Source organism: Pseudophryne corroboree, chromosome 4, assembly GCF_028390025.1.
Source record: "Pseudophryne corroboree isolate aPseCor3 chromosome 4, aPseCor3.hap2, whole genome shotgun sequence".
Taxonomy (NCBI): Eukaryota; Metazoa; Chordata; class Amphibia; order Anura; family Myobatrachidae; genus Pseudophryne; species Pseudophryne corroboree.
This window is the reverse complement of record NC_086447.1, coordinates 894,883,483-894,906,020: the sequence shown is the minus strand read 5'-3', so window position 1 is coordinate 894,906,020 and position 22,538 is coordinate 894,883,483. Positions and strand designations below refer to the sequence as shown.

Below are 22,538 nucleotides of genomic sequence, written 5' to 3'. Positions count from 1 at the left end.
CCCCATTAAAGTGCTCCTAGTTCATATTATGCCACATTAAAGTGCTCCTAGTTCATATTATGCCACATTACAGTGCCCCTAGTTCTAATATGCCCCATTACAGTGCCCCTAGTTCATATTATGCCACATTACAGTGCCCCTAGTTCATATTATGCCACATTACAGTGCCCCTAGTTCATATTATGCCACATTACAGTGCCCCTTGTTCATATTATGCCACATTACAGTGCCCCTAGTTCATATTATGCGACATTACAGTGCCCCTTGTTCATATTGTGCCACATTACAGTGCCCCTAGTTCATATTATGCCACATTACAGTGCCCCTTGTTCATATTGTGCCACATTACAGTTCCCCTAGTTCATATTATGCCACATTACAGTGCCCCTAGTTCATATTCTGCCACATTACAGTGCCCCTTGTTCATATTGTGCCACATTACAGTGCCCCTTGTTCATATTGTGCCACATTACAGTTCCCCTAGTTCATATTATGCCACATTACAGTGCCCCTTGTTCATATTGTGCCACATTACAGTTCCCCTAGTTCATATTATGCCACATTACAGTGCCCCTAGTTCATATTCTGCCACATTACAGTGCCCCTTGTTAATATTATGTCTCCACTTAATATTGTGCCACATTACAAAACCTTGTTGAATGTTGCCCTATTGTTGCGGGTTTTGAAGGGTCCCAAAGGTGTAGGTCTGCCACTGGTTTGGACAGACATGGGACACCTATTTCAGATGGATCTTTTACACCCATGGTGAAAGTGCCAATACTAATGATGACAACGGGAAAACTGGGGAAGGTGCAATGTATATACATAAAGCAGAACAGATATTCGCATAGATGCATTGTTATTTGTTAAGGCATTAAATCTGGCTGCCGCAATCTTCTGCTCTTCGGCCACTCTGCATCTGATGAAGGGCATCGCTACTTAATAACTGAGGGATGGGGGGGAGCGCAAATAAGTAACTGCATGTATTTACAGTATGTGAACTGCTCTCATGTGAATATTTATTAATATATATTACTAATTAATATCCTCTCACTCCCTTTCAACAGCAATTAATGTGGACATTAATTCACAGTAACAGCTGAGTAATGCTGAGCTAATTAATATACATAAGAATTGTGCGCAATCTGGGCTAACTATTTCCACCACTCTCTCTTTGGCGTCTTCATAGCAGATCACCTTGGTTCTATATAGAGCTAATACAGTGTGACTGACAGCTTGTTAGGCATGCTTTGTAGCAAATGAATGTTGGGATTGATGGATGCATGGGCAGGGACAGAGACAGTGATGTCACTGCAGCTTAACTGACTGCGATGTTATCTTTTCGAACTGTATCATGTACCTCCAGGGGGCAACTTTGGAGAAAGTTTAGCAAGGTGATTGACAGGAAGAGGCCGTATGTGGGTGGCAACTGACCGTTTACTGGGAGTGTCAGTAAAAATGCAGGCGGGCTCAAGCGTTTTCAGGGAGGGTGTGTGACGTCAGCTCCGGCCCTGATCAGCCTGTTCTCATCGCACTGTAGGTGTAAGTCCTGGGCTGCGCAGAGTCTGCACAAAGTGGATTTTTGCAGCTCGGCGTACACATGGGATCGCACACTTACACGGCAAATTTACACTCCCCCTGGAGGCGGCGACTATCTGATCACAGGACAGCAAAGTTTGCAGCCCAACAATCAGATCTGAATCACACCCTGAGTCGTGTAACATCACCACAGAGGAGTTTATATGGCGTCTGCAGTTCTCAGCATCGTAAATGACGCACAAAAGGTTAAATGTAATTGTTATAAAAGCATATTAGTTTGTATTGTGCCATATGTTCATCGTTTAGTACAGTGAAATGTCCCTCCAGGATCTCCTATAATTACACTGTATTAAACTACAGGTGAAATCTGTTTGAGATGCAGTTTCACTTTATGCTGTAATATGGAATAGTGAATAATAATAGCAAATTAATAAATGTACTTTATAGATGACACTCAGTGTCCTGCAATAACTGCATAATACTACTAATATAACTACAGGTGAAATTGCTTTCTCTACTAAGGCTTTTTTGGTGTTGATGACTGTAATGGTCATTATGGGGTTTGCAGCATTAAGTACAAAGAACATTAGTTTGTAGAGAAGGTGGATGATGTTTTATAGCTATTACATAATTAAAACTGTTTACCTCCTCTTTACGACTGCTAAAACAGCTTTCATCGCTTAAATGCACACTGTAGGAAACCGGCAGATAAGAACATTTTGAACTACAGTACATAGGTTAGAGAAATGGTACCACCAAAGAACAAAGGCGATCTTTGCATAATGATGGTGAGTACGTAGGAACGTATCTGATAAACAAAGTGATACACGAGCCACATTTTGGGGGTTATTCAGTAAGGATTGCAGATTCTCCTAAAAAGCAATCCTTCCATCGCATGCATGGGGCCGCACATGGAAAGACAAGGCCACCCAGCATGCAGAATGGTCTGCCCAGCGGCTGAGACCGCAACTTAATTGCGGTCGAGCAACTGCGGATGACTCCCTGCAGCCACAGCTAGGCTGCATATGCAGGAGATCCGCCGCTATTTTTCCCATTGGAGCAGCTGTGTGTCACGTCCCAAGTCTGCCCTGAAAATGCTGCCTACCTGCCCCCGCTTTCCCCATAGCATCCCCGCAACAGTCCGTTGCCCCCCCCCCATCCATTACACCTGGGCCGGGATAATTAGTACCCCCCACCCCTCTGGCAGGTGAACCTTGACATATGGGCTTGTGTGGCCCCGAAACGTTGGTTACAGGTTTTTAATGTCTGTTTGAATACATTATCCAATATCACAAGTCCTTCTGAGTGCCGCTGGTTTGGGATGTGGGCTGTACTGTACATTGGTGGGGCACTGGATGTGGGCTGTGCTGTACATTGGTGGGGCACTGGATGTGGGCTGTACTCTACATTGGTGGGGCACTGGATGTGGTCTGTACTGTACATTGGTGGGGCAGTGGATGTGGGCTGTACTGTACATTGGTGGGGCAGTGGATGTGGGCTGTACTGTACATTGGTGGGGCAGTGGATGTGGGCTGTACTGTACATTGGTGGGGCAGTGGATGTGGGCTGTACTGTACATTGGTGGGGCACTGGATGTGGGCTGTACTCTACATTGGTGGGGCACTGGATGTGGGCTGTACTGTACATTGGTGGGGCAGTGAATGTGGGCTGTACTGTACATTGGTAGGGGAGTGGATGTGGGCTGCACTGTACATTGGTGGGGCAGTGGATGTGGGCTGTACTGTACATTGGTGGGGCAGTGAATGTGGGCTCTACTGTACATTGGTGGGGCAGTGGATGTGGGCTGTAGTGTACATTGGTGGGGCAGTGGATGTGGGCTGTACTGTACATTGGTGGGGCAGTGGATGTGGGCTGTAGTGTACATTGGTGGGGCAGTGGATATTGGCTGTACTGAACATTGGTGGGGCAGTGGATGTGGGCTGTACTGTACATTGGTGAGGCAGTGGATGTGGGCTGCACTGTACATTGGTGGGGCAGTGGATGTTGGCTGCACTGTACATTGGTGGGGCAATGGATGTGGGCTGTAGCGTACATTGGTGGGGCAGTGGATATTGGCTGTACTGTACATTGGTGGGGCACTGGATGTGGGCTGTACTCTACATTGGTGGGGCACTGGATGTGATCTGTACTGTACATTGATGGGGCAGTGGATGTGAGCTGTACTGTACATTGGTGGGGCAGTGGATGTGGGCTGTACTGTACATTGGTGGGGCAGTGGATGTGGGCTGTACTGTACATTGGTGGGGCAGTGGATGTGGGCTGTACTGTACATTGGTGGGGCACTGGATGTGGGTTGTACTCTACATTGGTGGGGCACTGGATGTGGGCTGTACTGTACATTGGTGGGGCAGTGAATGTGGGCAGTACTGTACATTGGTAGGGGAGTGGATGTGGGCTGTACTGTACATTGGTGGGGCAGTGGATGTGGGCTGTAGTGTACATTGGTGGGGCAGTGAATGTGGGCTGTACTGTACATTGGTAGGGGAGTGGATGTGGGCTGTACTGTACATTGGTGGGGCAGTGGATGTGGGCTGTAGTGTACATTGGTGGGGCAGTGGATGTGGGCTGTACTGTACATTGGTGGGGCAGTGAATGTGGGCTCTACTGTACATTGGTGGGGCAGTGGATGTGGGCTGTAGTGTACATTGGTGGGGCAGTGGATGTGGGCTGTACTGTACATTGGTGGGGCAGTGGATGTGGGCTGTAGTGTACATTGGTGGGGCAGTGGATATTGGCTGTACTGTACATTGGTGGGGCAGTGGATGTGGGCTGTACTGTACATTGGTGAGGCAGTGGATGTGGGCTGCACTGTACATTGGTGGGGCAGTGGATGTTGGCTGCACTGTACATTGGTGGGGCAGTGGATGTGGGCTGTACTGTACATTGGTGGGGCAGTGGATGTGGGCTGTAGTGTACATTGGTGGGGCAGTGGATATTGGCTGTACTGTACATTGGTGGGGCAGTGGATGTGGGCTGTACTGTACATTGGTGAGGCAGTGGATGAGGGCTGCACTGTACATTGGTGGGGCAGTGGATGTTGGCTGCACTGTACATTGGTGGGGCAGTGGATGTGGGCTGTAGTGTACATTGGTGGGGCAGTGGATGTGGGCTGTACTGTACATTGGTGGGGCAGTGGATGTGGGCTGTAGTGTACATTGGTGGGGCAGTGGATATTGGCTGTACTGTACATTGGTGGGGCAGTGGATGTGGGCTGTACTGTACATTGGTGAGGCAGTGGATGTGGGCTGCACTGTACATTGGTGGGGCAGTGGATGTTGGCTGCACTGTACATTGGTGGGGCAATGGATGTGGGCTGTAGCGTACATTGGTGGGGCAGTAGATGTGGGCTGTACTGTACATTGGTGGGGCAGTGGATGTTGGCTGTACTGTACATTGGTGGGGCAGTGGATGTGGGCTGCACTGTACATTGGTGGGGCAGTGGATGTGGGCTGTACTGTACATTGGTGGGGCACTGGATGTGGGTTGTACTCTACATTGGTGGGGCACTGGATGTGGGCTGTACTGTACATTGGTGGGGCAGTGAATGTGGGCAGTACTGTACATTGGTAGGGGAGTGGATGTGGGCTGTACTGTACATTGGTGGGGCAGTGGATGTGGGCTGTAGTGTACATTGGTGGGGCAGTGAATGTGGGCTGTACTGTACATTGGTAGGGGAGTGGATGTGGGCTGTACTGTACATTGGTGGGGCAGTGGATGTGGGCTGTAGTGTACATTGGTGGGGCAGTGGATGTGGGCTGTACTGTACATTGGTGGGGCAGTGGATGTGGGCTGTACTGTACATTGGTGGGGCACTGGATGTGGGTTGTACTCTACATTGGTGGGGCACTGGATGTGGGCTGTACTGTACATTGGTGGGGCAGTGAATGTGGGCAGTACTGTACATTGGTAGGGGAGTGGATGTGGGCTGTACTGTACATTGGTGGGGCAGTGGATGTGGGCTGTAGTGTACATTGGTGGGGCAGTGAATGTGGGCTGTACTGTACATTGGTAGGGGAGTGGATGTGGGCTGTACTGTACATTGGTGGGGCAGTGGATGTGGGCTGTAGTGTACATTGGTGGGGCAGTGGATGTGGGCTGTACTGTACATTGGTGGGGCAGTGAATGTGGGCTCTACTGTACATTGGTGGGGCAGTGGATGTGGGCTGTAGTGTACATTGGTGGGGCAGTGGATGTGGGCTGTACTGTACATTGGTGGGGCAGTGGATGTGGGCTGTAGTGTACATTGGTGGGGCAGTGGATATTGGCTGTACTGTACATTGGTGGGGCAGTGGATGTGGGCTGTACTGTACATTGGTGAGGCAGTGGATGTGGGCTGCACTGTACATTGGTGGGGCAGTGGATGTTGGCTGCACTGTACATTGGTGGGGCAATGTATGTGGGCTGTAGCGTACATTGGTGGGGCAGTAGATGTGGGCTGTACTGTACATTGGTGGGGCAGTGGATGTTGGCTGTACTGTACATTGGTGGGGCAGTGGATGTGGGCTGCACTGTACATTGGTGGGGCAGTGGATGTGGGCTGTACTGTACATTGGTGGGGCAGTGGATGTGGGCTGTACTGTACATTGGTGGGGCAGTAGATGTGGGCTGTACTGTACATGGGTGGGGCAGTGGATGTGGGCAGTACTGTACATTGGTGGGGCAGTGGACGTGGGCTGTACTGTACATTGGTGGGGCAGTGGATGTGGGCTGTACTGTACATTGGTGGGGCAGTAGATGTGGGCTGTACTGTACATTGGTGGGGCAGTAGATATGGGCTGTACTGTACATTGGTGGGGCAGTGGATGTGGGCTGCACTGTACATTGGTGGGGCAGTGAATGTGGGCGGTACTGTACATTGGTGGGGCAGTGGATGTAGGCTGTACTGTACATTGGTGGGGCAGTGGTGATAGATAATACATGCTTTCTGAAGGCAGGAGCTACAGTAGGACGCTGCTGGCTGTGCGGCTCCATCCTGTGTGCTAGCGGTGGCGGCAGCGGCTGGTAAGTTGGAGCCGGGGAGGGTCCGTGAGGAGGCGCAATGTCACATTGTGCCCATCGCTCATCATGGCTCCGTACACACATGCCGTGATGTCCGATGTCACAAGTGACATTGCTCACATTGAGCTGCATGCATGGCCGACCCGTGACCTGCTCTTAATAAGCACGGGTGCGCGCATTGGCCATCAGGGTGGGCCTTACACACTAGACGACTTGAACGATATATCGTTCAAAATCGTCTGTATCGGCCATATCGGTTAAAAAAAATTGTCTAGTGTGTATGGCCCTTTAGAAATAAATCAAGGTAAAAAATAAACCAAGATATAAATAAGCTAAAAAGGCAAACATCCGGTTCCAGTTTTTACGTTTTTTTTCAAAAAAGTTTTACTATATAAAGCCCAGCAAGGCAAAATCACTCCGTGACAAAGAATCTAACCTGATTCGAAACGCGTTGGAGCGCAACTACTGGTGGAGGACAGCAAACTCAAGCCTCCCGGCGTCTGACATCATCAACAGCTGCCGCCGGGATCTCTACGCATACCAGCACTGCTGCAGCAGCCAAGACAACACCGCCAAACAGTGTTTGCAAGGTGAGGTAGGGAAAGCTTGTACACCAGCCCAGGGGGGCACTTAATATACTGAATACTTACATACAACTCCTCGCTCTTAATCTCCCCCCCTTATTAAGAATTTATCTATTTTATTTAAGCTGCTTACCATACACCATGGGGGTAATTCCAAGTTGATCGCAGCAGGAAATTTTTTAGCAGTTGGGCAAAACCATGTGCACTGCAGGGGAGGCAGATTTAACATGTGCAGAGAGAGTTACATTTGGGTGTGGTGTGTTCAATCTGCAATCTAATTTGCAGTGTAAAAATAAAGCAGCCAGTATTTACCCTGCACAGAAACATAATAACCCACCCAAATCTAACTCTTTCTGCACATGTTATATCTGCCTCCCCTACAGTGCACATGGTTTTGCCCAACTGCTACAAAATTTCCTGCTGCGATCAACTTGGAATTACCCCCCATATTAGCACAGCATACTACACCATTTCCATTACAGATGCAGAATCGTTCACATATGAGGTCATATTCAGGTGGATAATTAGCACCGCATAGGCACGTGCAGATGCCGACATGGGGGTGCCGCTTCAGACTGCCCCCTTCCACCGCAATATGGTCTACTCTCAAAAAAAAAAAACCCCACCCCCACCACCACCTCCAGACATTGACTGCTTACCTCGGCGGCCCAGGTGAGCAGTCATGTCCTAGAGCAAGGACTGAACGAGGTAGTCAGTTACCCGGTGGAGAGGGGAAAGTCCGGAGCTGCACCCCCGTGTCGGCGTCTGCACACGCTTATGAGCACCCGCCATAGTCTAAAGCAGGCATTCCAAGTCACACTGACAGTGCAAGTTTTAGTACTATCCAGGCTTCAGCACACATGGATGAATCAAAATAACTAAAGTACTAATTAAGCTACATGCGCTTAACCATGGATATCAATAAAACCTGGACTGTTAGTGTGGCTTGAGTTGGGAATGCCTGGTCTACACACCAAGCAGTATTTCATCATCTCCTGATGCTGACATGCCGTGCACTTTCAGATACAAAGCTGTACAATAGGGAAGAGCTTTGTAGCTGCATTCAGGCCACTGCCTGGGGCCCCACCCCCTGCTCTAAGGATCATGTTCCAGACTGTGCACTTGAATTATACATCATACTTACAGCATGTTACCTTATACTGGACTATGGTGTATTTTCTGCAGTGCAATGCTGTTATTAATCTATTATTAATCTGGTACATTATCATGCATGCAGCAGCTGAATTTACTGTATATATTTTTGAAGAGGACCAGACGTTGCACTCTCTAATGGTTCGTCAAACCAATGAGATGTCAGGCCACACCTCCTCTGCAGACTGGCCACACCCTTAACACATACTTGCCTACCCTCCCGGAATGGCCGGGAGGCTCCCGGAAAAACGGGTGACCCTCCCGGCCCCCCGGAAGAGCAGGCAAGTCTCCCGATTTACGAGGGTCACCCCCTGCCCGCCGCCCACTTAACGAGTAAAGTGGGCCGTCCGGGCAGGCGATGACGCGATTCTTGTTGAATCGCGTCATCGTAACCACGCCCCCTGCTGTATAATGCCGGTAATCGCGGCATTACACAGTGGGGTGTGTGGCTTAAATGACGCGATCCAGAAGCCACGCCCCGTTCCGCCTCCGGCCCGCCCCCGGTCCGCCCCCCTTGCGCGTCACCTGACTGCCAGCCCCCCCTGCTGAGCCGACGGGCTGCTCTCTCCCGGAGAGAGCAGCCCAGAAGTCGGTAAGTATGCCCTAACATGGGCCCCTACCATTGTATTCCCCCGGTGGGCCCTGCATGCCCCAGTCCGACACTGGCTGCATTTGCATAAAGTCGCAAACGCGCGACCGGCAAAAAAATGCAGACATGGACTTGGCAGCGTCCGATTCAGAATCAGGCCATTAGAGTTTAGATTATTTAATGAATTGTAATCTATCATACAATCATTGTCACAGTTGTGTTACTATTATGTGAAATGAAAAAGTATACAGCAGTGTTTCTGAAATCAGCCATTAGTACTCTCTCCTACATCACTATACTACACAGAGCCGGCCCTAGGCATAGGCAAACTAGGCCACTGCCTAGGGCATATTGAATGCCTAGGGGCACGAGCAGATCATGCTGATTAAAATGATATGCGGCATGCCTATATTCTGTGTATGACTGTGGCTGTATCTGCATACGAAATGTTACATTACAGTGATTTCCTGGAAATCACTGTAATGTAGCATGTCATATGCATATACAGTCACAGTCGCATACAGAATATAGGGACACTACTGTGAGGAGTAACATATATAAGGTAAAGTGGTACTACTGTGTGATGTAATGTGAATAAGGAACACTATCACATGATCTAATGTGAATAAAGTTGCAGTACTGTGTGGCATAAATTTAATTGGGGGCGCTATTGTGTGGCCATTAGAGATGAGCGGGTTCGGTTTCTCTGAATCCGAACCCGCACGAACTTCATGTTTTTTTTCACGGGTCCGAGCGACTCGGATCTTCCCGCCTTGCTCGGTTAACCCGAGCGCGCCCGAACGTCATCATGACGCTGTCGGATTCTCGCGAGACTCGGATTCTATATAAGGAGCCGCGCGTCGCCGCCATTTTCACACGTGCATTGAGATTGATAGGGAGAGGACGTGGCTGGCGTCCTCTCCATTTAGATTAGGAGAGAGAGAGAGAGATTGACCTGAGGCTGATACTGTAGAAGAGAGTGCAGAGTTTAGTGACTGACCACAGTGACCACCAGCAGTGCAGTTGTTTTATTTAATATATCCGTTCTCTGCCTGAAAAAAACGGTACACACAGTGACTCAGTCACATACCATATCTGTGTGCACTGCATGCCTGCATCATCTATGTATATATTATATATCTGACTGTGCTCAGCTCACACAGCTTATAATTGTGGGGGAGACTGGGGAGCACTGCAGTGCCAGTTATAGGTTATAGCAGAAGCCAGGAGTACAAGACAGTCACATACCATATCTGTGTGCACTGCTCAGCCCAGTGTGCTGCATCATCTATGTATATATTATATATCTGACTGTGCTCAGCTCACACAGCTTATAATTGTGGGGGAGACTGGGGAGCACTGCAGTGCCAGTTATAGGTTATAGCAGGAGCCAGGAGTACATATTATATTAAAATTAAACAGTGCACTGCACACTTTTGCTGCAGGAGTGCCACTGCCAGTGTGACTGACCAGTGACCTGACCACACTGACCACCAGTATAGTTAGTAGTATACTATATTGTGATTGCCTGAAAAAGTTAAACACTCGTCGTGTGACTTCACTTGTGTGGTGTTTTTTTTTTTATTCTATAAAAAACTCATTCTGCTGACAGACAGTGTCCAGCAGGTCCGTCATTATATAATATATATACCTGTCCGGCTGCAGTAGTGATATATATATATTTTTTATATCATTATTTATCATCCAGTCGCAGCAGACACAGTACGGTAGTTCACGGCTGTAGCTACCTCTGTGTCGGCACTCGGCAGTCCATCCATAATTGTATACCACCTACCCGTGGTTTTTTTTTCTTTCTTCTTTATACATACATACTACTACATCTCTTTATCAACCAGTCTATATTAGCAGCAGACACAATACAGTACGGTAGTTCACGGCTGTGGCTACCTCTGTGTCGGCACTCTGCAGTCCGTCCATAATTGTATACCACCTAACCGTGGTTTTTTTTTCTTTCTTCTTTATACATACATACTACGACATCTCTTTATCAACCAGTCTATATTAGCAGCAGACACAGTACAGTACGGTAGTTCACGGCTGTGGCTACCTCTGTGTCGGCACTCGGCAGTCCGTCCATAATTGTATACCACCTAACCGTGGTTTTTTTTTCTTTCTTCTTTATACATACATACTACGACATCTCTTTATCAACCAGTCTATATTAGCAGCAGACACAGTACAGTACGGTAGTTCACGGCTGTGGCTACCTCTGTGTCGGCACTCGGCAGTCCGTCCATAATTGTATACCACCTAACCGTGGTTTTTTTTTCTTTCTTCTTCATACATACATACTACGACATCTCTTTATCAACCAGTCTATATTAGCAGCAGACACAGTACAGTACGGTAGTTCACGGCTGTGGCTACCTCTGTGTCGGCACTCGGCAGTCCGTCCATAATTGTATACCACCTACCCGTGGTTTTTTTTTCTTTCTTCTTTATACATACATACTACTACATCTCTTTATCAACCAGTCTATATTAGCAGCAGACACAGTACAGTACGGTAGTTCACGGCTGTGGCTACCTCTGTGTCGGCACTCGGCAGTCCGTCCATAATTGTATACCACCTACCCGTGGTTTTTTTTTCTTTCTTCTTCATACATACATACTACGACATCTCTTTATCAACCAGTCTATATTAGCAGCAGACACAGTACAGTACGGTAGTTCACGGCTGTGGCTACCTCTGTGTCGGCACTCGGCAGTCCGTCCATAATTGTATACCACCTAACCGTGGTTTTTTTTTCTTTCTTCTTCATACATACATACTACGACATCTCTTTATCAACCAGTCTATATTAGCAGCAGACACAGTGCAGTACGGTAGTTCACGGCTGTGGCTACCTCTGTGTCTGCACTCGGCAGTCCGTCCATAATTGTATACTAGTATCCATCCATCTCCATTGTTTACCTGAGGTGCCTTTTAGTTGTGCCTATTAAAATATGGAGAACAAAAATGTTGAGGTTCCAAAATTAGGGAAAGATCAAGATCCACTTCCACCTCGTGCTGAAGCTGCTGCCACTAGTCATGGCCGAGACGATGAAATGCCAGCAACGTCGTCTGCCAAGGCCGATGCCCAATGTCATAGTACAGAGCATGTCAAATCCAAAACACCAAATATCAGTAAAAAAAGGACTCCAAAACCTAAAATAAAATTGTCGGAGGAGAAGCGTAAACTTGCCAATATGCCATTTACCACACGGAGTGGCAAGGAACGGCTGAGGCCCTGGCCTATGTTCATGGCTAGTGGTTCAGCTTCACATGAGGATGGAGGCACTCAGCCTCTTGCTAGAAAAATGAAAAGACTCAAGCTGGCAAAAGCAGTAGCACCGCAAAGAACTGTGCGTTCTTCGAAATCCCAAATCCACAAGGAGAGTCCAATTGTGTCGGTTGCGATGCCTGACCTTCCCAACACTGGACGTGAAGAGCATGCGCCTTCCACCATTTGCACGCCCCCTGCAAGTGCTGGAAGGAGCACCCGCAGTCCAGTTCCTGATAGTCAGATTGAAGATGTCAGTGTTGAAGTACACCAGGATGAGGAGGATATGGGTGTTGCTGGCGCTGGGGAGGAAATTGACAAGGAGGATTCTGATGGTGAGGTGGTTTGTTTAAGTCAGGCACCCGGGGAGACACCTGTTGTCCGTGGGAGGAATATGGCCGTTGACATGCCTGGTGAAAATACCAAAAAAATCAGCTCTTCGGTGTGGAACTATTTCAACAGAAATGCGGACAACAGGTGTCAAGCCGTGTGTTCCCTTTGTCAAGCTGTAATAAGTAGGGGTAAGGACGTTAACCACCTCGGAACATCCTCCCTTATACGTCACCTGCAGCGCATTCATAATAAGTCAGTGACAAGTTCAAAAACTTTGGGTGACAGCGGAAGCAGTCCACTGACCAGTAAATCCCTTCCTCTTGTAACCAAGCTCACGCAAACCACCCCACCAACTCCCTCAGTGTCAATTTCCTCCTTCCCCAGGAATGCCAATAGTCCTGCAGGCAATGTCACTGGCAATTCTGACGAGTCCTCTCCTGCCTGGGATTCCTCCGATGCATCCTTGCATGTAACGCCTACTGCTGCTGGCGCTGCTGTTGTTGCTGCTGGGAGTCGATGGTCATCCCAGAGGGGAAGTCGTAAGCCCACTTGTACTACTTCCACTAAGCAATTGACTGTTCAACAGTCCTTTGCGAGGAAGATGAAATATCACAGCAGTCATCCTGCTGCAAAGCGGATAACTGAGGCCTTGACAACTATGTTGGTGTTAGACGTGCGTCCGGTATCCGCCGTTAGTTCACAGGGAACTAGACAATTTATTGAGGCAGTGTGCCCCCGTTACCAAATACCATCTAGGTTCCACTTCTCTAGGCAGGCGATACCGAGAATGTACACGGACGTCAGAAAAAGACTCACCAGTGTCCTAAAAAATGCAGTTGTACCCAATGTCCACTTAACCACGGACATGTGGACAAGTGGAGCAGGGCAGGGTCAGGACTATATGACTGTGACAGCCCACTGGGTAGATGTATGGACTCCCGCCGCAAGAACAGCAGCGGCGGCACCAGTAGCAGCATCTCGCAAACGCCAACTCTTTCCTAGGCAGGCTACGCTTTGTATCACCGGTTTCCAGAATACGCACACAGCTGAAAACCTCTTACGGAAACTGAGGAAGATCATCGCGGAATGGCTTACCCCAATTGGACTCTCCTGTGGATTTGTGGCATCGGACAACGCCAGCAATATTGTGTGTGCATTAAATATGGGCAAATTCCAGCACGTCCCATGTTTTGCACATACCTTGAATTTGGTGGTGCAGAATTATTTAAAAAACGACAGGGGCGTGCAAGAGATGCTGTCGGAGGCCAGAAAAATTGCGGGACACTTTCGGCGTACAGGCACCACGTACAGAAGACTGGAGCACCACCAAAAACTACTGAACCTGCCCTGCCATCATCTGAAGCAAGAAGTGGTAACGAGGTGGAATTCAACCCTCTATATGCTTCAGAGGTTGGAGGAGCAGCAAAAGGCCATTCAAGCCTATACAATTGAGCACGATATAGGAGGTGGAATGCACCTGTCTCAAGCGCAGTGGAGAATGATTTCAACGTTGTGCAAGGTTCTGATGCCCTTTGAACTTGCCACACGTGAAGTCAGTTCAGACACTGCCAGCCTGAGTCAGGTCATTCCCCTCATCAGGCTTTTGCAGAAGAAGCTGGAGACATTGAAGGAGGAGCTAACACGGAGCGATTCCGCTAGGCATGTGGGACTTGTGGATGGAGCCCTTAATTCGCTTAACAAGGATTCACGGGTGGTCAATCTGTTGAAATCAGAGCACTACATTTTGGCCACCGTGCTCGATCCTAGATTTAAAGCCTACCTTGGATCTCTCTTTCCGGAAGATACAAGTCTGCTGGGGTTGAAAGACCTGCTGGTGAGAAAATTGTCAAGTCAAGCGGAACGCGACCTGTCAACATCTCCTCCTTCACATTCTCCCGCAACTGGGGGTGCGAGGAAAAGGCTCAGAATTCCGAGCCCACCCGCTGGCGGTGATGCAGGGCAGTCTGGAGCGACTGCTGATGCTGACATCTGGTCCGGACTGAAGGACCTGACAACGATTACGGACATGTCGTCTACTGTCACTGCATATGATTCTCTCACCATTGAAAGAATGGTGGAGGATTATATGAGTGACCGCATCCAAGTAGGCACGTCACACAGTCCATACTTATACTGGCAGGAAAAAGAGGCAATTTGGAGGCCATTGCACAAACTGGCTTTATTCTACCTAAGTTGCCCTCCCACAAGTGTGTACTCCGAAAGAGTGTTTAGTGCCGCCGCTCACCTTGTCAGCAATCGGCGTACGAGGTTACATCCAGAAAATGTGGAGAAGATGATGTTCATTAAAATGAATTATAATCAATTCCTCCGCGGAGACATTGACCAGCAGCAATTGCCTCCACAAAGTACACAGGGAGCTGAGATGGTGGATTCCAGTGGGGACGAATTGATAATCTGTGAGGAGGGGGATGTACACGGTGATATATCGGAGGGTGATGATGAGGTGGACATCTTGCCTCTGTAGAGCCAGTTTGTGCAAGGAGAGATTAATTGCTTCTTTTTTGGGGGGGGTCCAAACCAACCCGTCATATCAGTCACAGTCGTGTGGCAGACCCTGTCACTGAAATGATGGGTTGGTTAAAGTGTGCATGTCCTGTTTTGTTTATACAACATAAGGGTGGGTGGGAGGGCCCAAGGACAATTCCATCTTGCACCTCTTTTTTCTTTTATTTTTCTTTGCGTCATGTGCTGTTTGGGGAGGGTTTTTTGGAAGGGACATCCTGCGTGACACTGCAGTGCCACTCCTAAATGGGCCCGGTGTTTGTGTCGGCCACTAGGGTCGCTAATCTTACTCACACAGTCAGCTACCTCATTGCGCCTCTTTTTTTCTTTGCGTCATGTGCTGATTGGGGAGGGTTTTTTGGAAGGGACATCCTGCGTGACACTGCAGTGCCACTCCTAAATGGGCCCGGTGTTTGTGTCGGCCACTAGGGTCGCTAATCTTACTCACACAGTCAGCTACCTCATTGCGCCTCTTTTTTTCTTTGCGTCATGTGCTGATTGGGGAGGGTTTTTTGGAAGGGGACATCCTGCGTGACACTGCAGTGCCACTCCTAAATGGGCCCGGTGTTTGTGTCGGCCACTAGGGTCGCTAATCTTACTCACACAGTCAGCTACCTCATTGCGCCTCTTTTTTTCTTTGCGTCATGTGCTGATTGGGGAGGGTTTTTTGGAAGGGACATCCTGCGTGACACTGCAGTGCCACTCCTAAATGGGCCCGGTGTTTGTGTCGGCCACTAGGGTCGCTAATCTTACTCACACAGTCAGCTACCTCATTGCGCCTCTTTTTTTCTTTGCGTCATGTGCTGATTGGGGAGGGTTTTTTGGAAGGGACATCCTGCGTGACACTGCAGTGCCACTCCTAAATGGGCCCGGTGTTTGTGTCGGCCACTAGGGTCGCTAATCTTACTCACACAGTCAGCTACCTCATTGCGCCTCTTTTTTTCTTTGCGTCATGTGCTGATTGGGGAGGGTTTTTTGGAAGGGAAATCCTGCGTGACACTGCAGTGCCACTCCTAAATGGGCCCGGTGTTTGTGTCGGCCACTAGGGTCGCTTATCTTACTCACACAGTCAGCTACCTCATTGCGCCTCTTTTTTTCTTTGCGTCATGTGCTGATTGGGGAGGGTTTTTTTCAAGGGACATCCTGCGTGACACTGCAGTGCCACTCCTAGATGGGCCAGGTGTTTGTGTCGGCCACTAGTGTCGCTTAGCTTAGTCATCCAGCGACCTTGGTGCAAATTTTAGGACTAAAAATAATATTGTGAGGTGTGAGGTATTCAGAATAGACTGAAAATGAGTGGAAATTATGGTTTTTGAGGTTAATAATAATATGGGATCAAAATGACTCCCAAATTCTATGATTTAAGCTGTTTTTTAGTGTTTTTTTAAAAAAACACCCGAATCCAAAACACACCCGAATCCGACAAAAAAAATTCGGTGAGGTTTTGCCAAAACGCGGTCGAACCCAAAACACGGCCGCGGAACCGAACCCAAAACCAAAACACAAAACCCGAAAAATTTCAGGCGCTCATCTCTAGTGGCCTTGCCCCTTCCCAGCAAGAACATGCGTCATATGTGCCCACTGTTCCTATTTAAAATATAGGGGGTAGGAGCACCAAAATGATAAATGATATGGATGAGGGGTGATGTTACTGGGAAAAGGGTGCAGGGTCAGAGGCGGAACTAATGGCATTCTAGGGGGCACCAGTCAAAACCTTGCCTAGGGCATCATATTGGTTAGGGCCGGCTCTGATACTACAGATGGAACCGTATAAATATAAAGATATTTGCAGTGTACCCTTCCTGATTTGTAATACCACTGACCTCTCATTTGCACTCCTTTCGCTATATACTGTACACAGTATATGAACTTGTCCTTGGGGCAGGGGGATTTCAGGGAGTTATGCAGCATGCCACCAGTTTACAGAAATTCCCTGAAGACAGTTTAATGTCAGCTCTTTATAGCTATTTCTTTGTGAAATGACCCAGAATGTGTTGGAATGTCACCCCTGTGGTAACTATCTACTGCAGTGTATACTGTAAATTCACAGACAATAAAGAAATAAACCACAGCTCTTAAGACACCATGAGAGGCCAATTATGATGTACAGCACAGGTTAATAATATGCATCAGTGTTTGCTCTTGCATCTTCCTGTTTTGTATGCACTTATAGTATAAATTATAAACACACGCCTAATAAATAAGAATCTGCTTGCAGTTTTTTTCTCATTGGATTGTGGCTTCTTTGTACATAGGAGAATTGGGGCTCAATTCAGATTTGTATGCAAACAGGATGGTTTATGTATAAATCTGATGTTTAGGGGTCTACGAAGGTGCAAGACCGTTTCTGCCTGTGGGCCTAATTCAGACCTGATCGCAGCAGCAAATTTGTTAGCTAATGGGCAAAAACAGCTATAGGGAAGCTGCAGACACCATAACTACACATATTTTGCTGTGCGATAGTGCTGTGTTTGGAAGCTTTTGTCCGGCGTTGTGCATAACTCTCAGCTGCTGGCTGACCTGCCGCCGTCTTATGAATTCCTCTGCTGAGCAAATGGTATTTCTGATCCCAAAGTCCAATTAAAGCGTTTTTAAGCTTTCCGCAGGCTTAGAGCAGATATTGAGATACAGGCAGCTTGTATGGCAGAAGCTGTTTTCCATTACAAATGACAATTGGTGTGACACTGTAACCTTCAATACTGGAATCAGCAATTGTTAAAATCCCTGAACTCCCCAGCGAGAATGAGCACTATCTCTTCCTCCTCGCCTTTGTTGTTCATCATTCGGAGCACATAATGTTCCCATACACAGTAACAATGAGCAATGAGCAGAGGTTTTTTTTTTTAGAATTTTGAATCTAAAATTCTAGGATGCATTAATGACATGAAGAATAAGACTTGATTCAGAGGTGGCCGATGCTGCAACTGGTGGCGGTCGTCCAAGTGCGACTTTATGCGATTGCTGCTACTCAGCCCTTCCTGGGTGTGCATCTGCATGGCCAAATGTAAAAAAACTGGGGCACCTAATTTCAGCAACACTGGATGCATCATTTGTACTTGCCCCAGCCCTATGGAAGTGCAGTATCCCCATACGTGACTAGCCTCCTGTGTGAGTGGGTGAACAGCCAAGTGTACACACCTGTAGATGGGGCATTACACTTTTTGATGAGTGGCACAATAGGGTTTTTTTTAATTGTGAAGTCATACCGCAGGATATAACTGCGCACAGTCTGTGTGTGACATTATTCATTTTGAAAGAGTCCTATGACAAACTGCATGTGGTATCAGCCCGTAAAGGCAGGACACACCTAGATGTGAGGATTACAATGTCATCAATATATCGTCTCTATTTTCCCTGGTGCAACAATTATTTCTCGTTATTAGGCAGTGGTGTTAAACAAAATGGGTGAATCGGAGCTGAACGCAGCTTTATGCAAATGCCATGGTCCTGTTGAGCTGCCCACAGGATGAGATGCACTATTGGCACATCATTGGCTGCACCATCGGACATGGATCTCCATGTAATTTCAATATGCATCTCCCGCAGGTAAATTTCAAGATGGATGCGCTGTGCGTCTTGGATGCAAACACAGAGGTAAAACATCGGCATTTCCTTTAGCTCCTTGTCTGAAGATAAAGAATTGGTATCGGTTAGATCTGCCTAATCAATTATTGGCAGGAATTAAGGTAATCCATTTAATGTCTCTTTTCATCACATCCAAATATACTTGCTATCGGCTCCTCCACAAAACACGTTAACAAGGCCGCCATTAAATAAATATTTGCAGATATATTAAACAAATGATAATGATTTTCTTTTTTCTTTTTTCCCGTTGATGTACTGTATTTTTTTCCCGTTGATGTTTTCTAAAGAAAACATGACTTTCCTCCTAGTCTAAGGCTTCTAGTACAAGAAAGAGTGTCCCCAAAAATAGCGTCATATCCAGTAGTGACCTGTGTATGGTGGCTTCACTCTAGGCATTGTGAGATGTAAAGAGCTCAACCTGAATGCTATGTTGGAGAGGAACTGAAAGATATGGCCAAGTGGATGGCATTTGCCACCTTATTTAGTGACCACTTGTGTGCCAAATACTTCAAATATTGACCATTTATATTGTTTGAACTAATTCATCCATTTTCAAATAATAAAGACACGGGGGGTCATTCCGAGTTGTTCGCTCTTTATTTTTTTGTCGCAACGGAGCGATTAGTCGCTAATGCGCATGCGCAATGTCCGCAGTGCGACTGCGCCAAGTAAATTTGCTATGCAGTTAGGTATTTTACTCACAGCATTACGAGGTTTTTTCTTCGTTCTGGTGATCGTAATGTGATTGCAATGACAGGAAGTGGGTGTTTCTGGGCGGAAACAGGCCGTTTTATGGGTGTGTGCGAAAAAACGCTACCGTTTCTGGGAAAAACGCGGGAGTGGTTGAAGAAACGGAGGAGTGTCTGGCCGAACGCTGGGTGTGTTTGTGACGTCAAACCAGGAACGAAACTGACTGAACTGATCGCAGATGCCGAGTAAGTGTGGAGCTACTCAGAAACTGCTAAGAAGTGTCTATTCGCAATTTTGCAAATCTTTCGTACGCAATTTTGATAAGCTAAGATTCACTCCCAGTAGGCGGTGGCTTAGTGTGTGCAAAGCTGCTAAAAGCAGCTTGCGAGCGAACAACTCGGAATGAGGGCCACTATCTCTGCTTACACAGTGGACTATTGCTGTGCATTAAATCTAAATGCCCATACGGACTTGGCGATAAAATTACCGACGTTGCTCATTTTCCCCCTTCCTGAACGACGTCGCTCATTTTATCGGCAAGTGTGTATGCAGCCAGCGAAGAACGATGCGCGGCCCCACTGGTCAGCAACGATCGTCACTGTCTGCAGTGCATCCAAGCTCAATCTGGACTGTCATCCAGGAGCTGCATGCACAGCCAACGGCTGCGTGATGTCACTGAGCAATATGAGCGGTCATATCGCTCGCTGTGTATGGGCGGTCACCGACCACCCGGCCTGGGAGGGGAAACACTAGATGACGTCGCTCATAGAGCAACATCGTCTAGTGTGTATGGACCATTAGTTGAATAGGACTTGATACAGTACTGTATGAATGGAATTGTAACATCAATTATCAAATTCTAATTATTTAGTATGTATATAAAAAAATAGAATTCCCTCAGTTCACTATAATGAGATTTACATCCTACATGATAGTAGAAATGCAGAGATCTCAGTTACATATATTTTAAGAGATATGGTATAGTCACCAGCCACTTCACGCATCTCTGATATGGTGGTACTAACACTACATGATAAATAATAGTACACCCTGTGGGTCATACGGGGTTGGACTGGCACACAGGGGTACAGGAGAAATTCCTTGTGGGCTCCACTGCTTGAGGGCCCACCTTCTCCTCTCGGTATCATATTCCAGACTGCGTGCTAATTATACATTATACATATATTACATTATAATGGACTATGGTGTATTTTCTACAGTGCATTCCTGTTATTAATCTTGTACATTATAATGCATGCACTAGCAGTATTTACTATATATATTTATCAAGGGGCCCAGATCATGCACTCATTAATGGTTAGTGAAGCTTCCGCGGTGACTGGCACCACTCCTAAGCATGGGGCCCTACCACTGCATTCCCCCAGTGGGCCCTTCATGCACCAGTCTGACACTGGGGTCATACATTTGTGCATTTCTATTATACCATATTGATTATTTTAATTATCTTTTTGTTCAATGTTTCCTATTTATTAGCTTATTATATCATGCATTATGAGCAACAGTATGTAATAATAATAATAATAATGATAATAATAATAATAATAATAATAATAATAATAAAAACAACAGCAACGTAAAAAATGGGTTTATACCACAGGAGGGCAGGAGGATAATGATATATAGTGGAAGTTGGACTGGGAGAGAATGTAGTGTACAATATCTGCCACAACCTGATTCCGCTAAGTCAGCTTCTGCCAAGCTTTTCCCTTGAGAGTAGGCGATATATCACTGTATTATTGCATGTCAAGCTTTTCCCTTAAGAGTAGAGATATATCACTGTAGTATTGCATGTTCTCTGCCAGAAGAGCTTCCAATTTAATAAAAGGAAAAAATAAAATAAAAGTGGGGTTCTTCCATAACATTGCAGGAAAACCATAAGAGAGGAAGTCAAATTGGGAAATAACATAGACTATAGTCGGTCGGCTGCTCCTTTGAAAATGAGTATCCATAATATTCTATTTGCTGGTTTATTCAATGTTAGTTAATAAATACAGTAACACTATCTTATCCTTATCTTGGACATCTAATGCTATTAGGAAAGTGTATTTACCATCAGTGTGCGTTTGCGATGAAACAAAGGGCATTGACCTTGAAGTAATTATTCGTAATATAGTCCATGTCAGATGGTTGTTGTCCTAACCTTTCCGCAATGGATTCATGTATTACTTACTTTGATCATCCTAACATTTTCAGGGAAATGTATCAAACCTTTCTTCAGGGGATAAGTGAAATTGCCCATAGCAACCAATCAGATGCTAAGTGTCATTTTATACTTGATTAATGATAGCTAGAAATTGATTAGTTGTTACAGGACACATCTCCACTTGTCCTTTTTAGAAGGCTTGATACATCTCCCCATTTATGAGAGTGAGGGTCTGTTCCTTAGTGGTACCAATTATCTCTCTAATAACGCTGCAGTTCCGGAGCTCTCCGCTGTGCTCCAGGGTGACTCCGGTACACGTCGTTTACTGTCCTGGATGAATTAAACCTTTCAACATCATATATTATTAATTATATAATACTGTCAGCCAGCTGGGGCCAACACAGGTCTGCATCTGTGCTACTGTATATGGGGAAAAAAATAATTATTACAATATCTCTGTCAGTAAATATATATTAATATATATCAGGATACTGTATCTACAGCTTATACCGATGGAGCCCTGCACATTTATCCCTTTAATAGAATTAATTGAGCCAGGGCTGTCGGGCTTAATCCCCTGCTGTAATGACTTAATTCCCTGTTGTATTGTTCTCTCTGTATTGTATTGCAGCTGAGAACAATAGATGAAAGGACTATGCTAATAAGCCTTGGTGCACCATGGTACAGCAGATAAGGCTAGATGAGCGAGGCTCCATCTGTATATGTGAGCATAAGGAACCAACAAGTTCAATATATCACTAACATCTTGTTAGTTTAGTATGGGATTGCTATAGTAAATCTGTCCTGCTATAGTATTTATGGCATTTATTGTATACAAGGTGATGTGAGAGTTTATGTCTCACCTTTATGTCAAAGGTGGGAGAAATCTATTGCCAGATCTTATTGACTGCCATTCGGTACTCAAACACGTGGTCCTGTCTATTTCTATGTTACATAGATATCTAGTTTCTCTTCAGAACACACAGATTTTTCAGCTTTTGACTAAAGATTTCTGTGGAGAGGAGCAAAACTGAGTTTTGTCTCACTTTTTGCATGCTAAAAATGCTGGACAGTAG

General features: G+C 46.6%; 1 protein-coding gene and 1 pseudogene across 1 annotated transcript in view; both read left to right on the top strand.

Annotated features, from left to right (window-relative positions):
- LRFN2 (leucine rich repeat and fibronectin type III domain containing 2) overlaps window positions 1-22,538 on the top strand; it is a 746,523-nt gene that overhangs the window by 75,685 nt on the left and 648,300 nt on the right. The gene's annotated exons all lie outside the window — the stretch shown is intronic.
- On the top strand, window positions 22,420-22,529 carry LOC134913586 (U5 spliceosomal RNA; annotated as a pseudogene).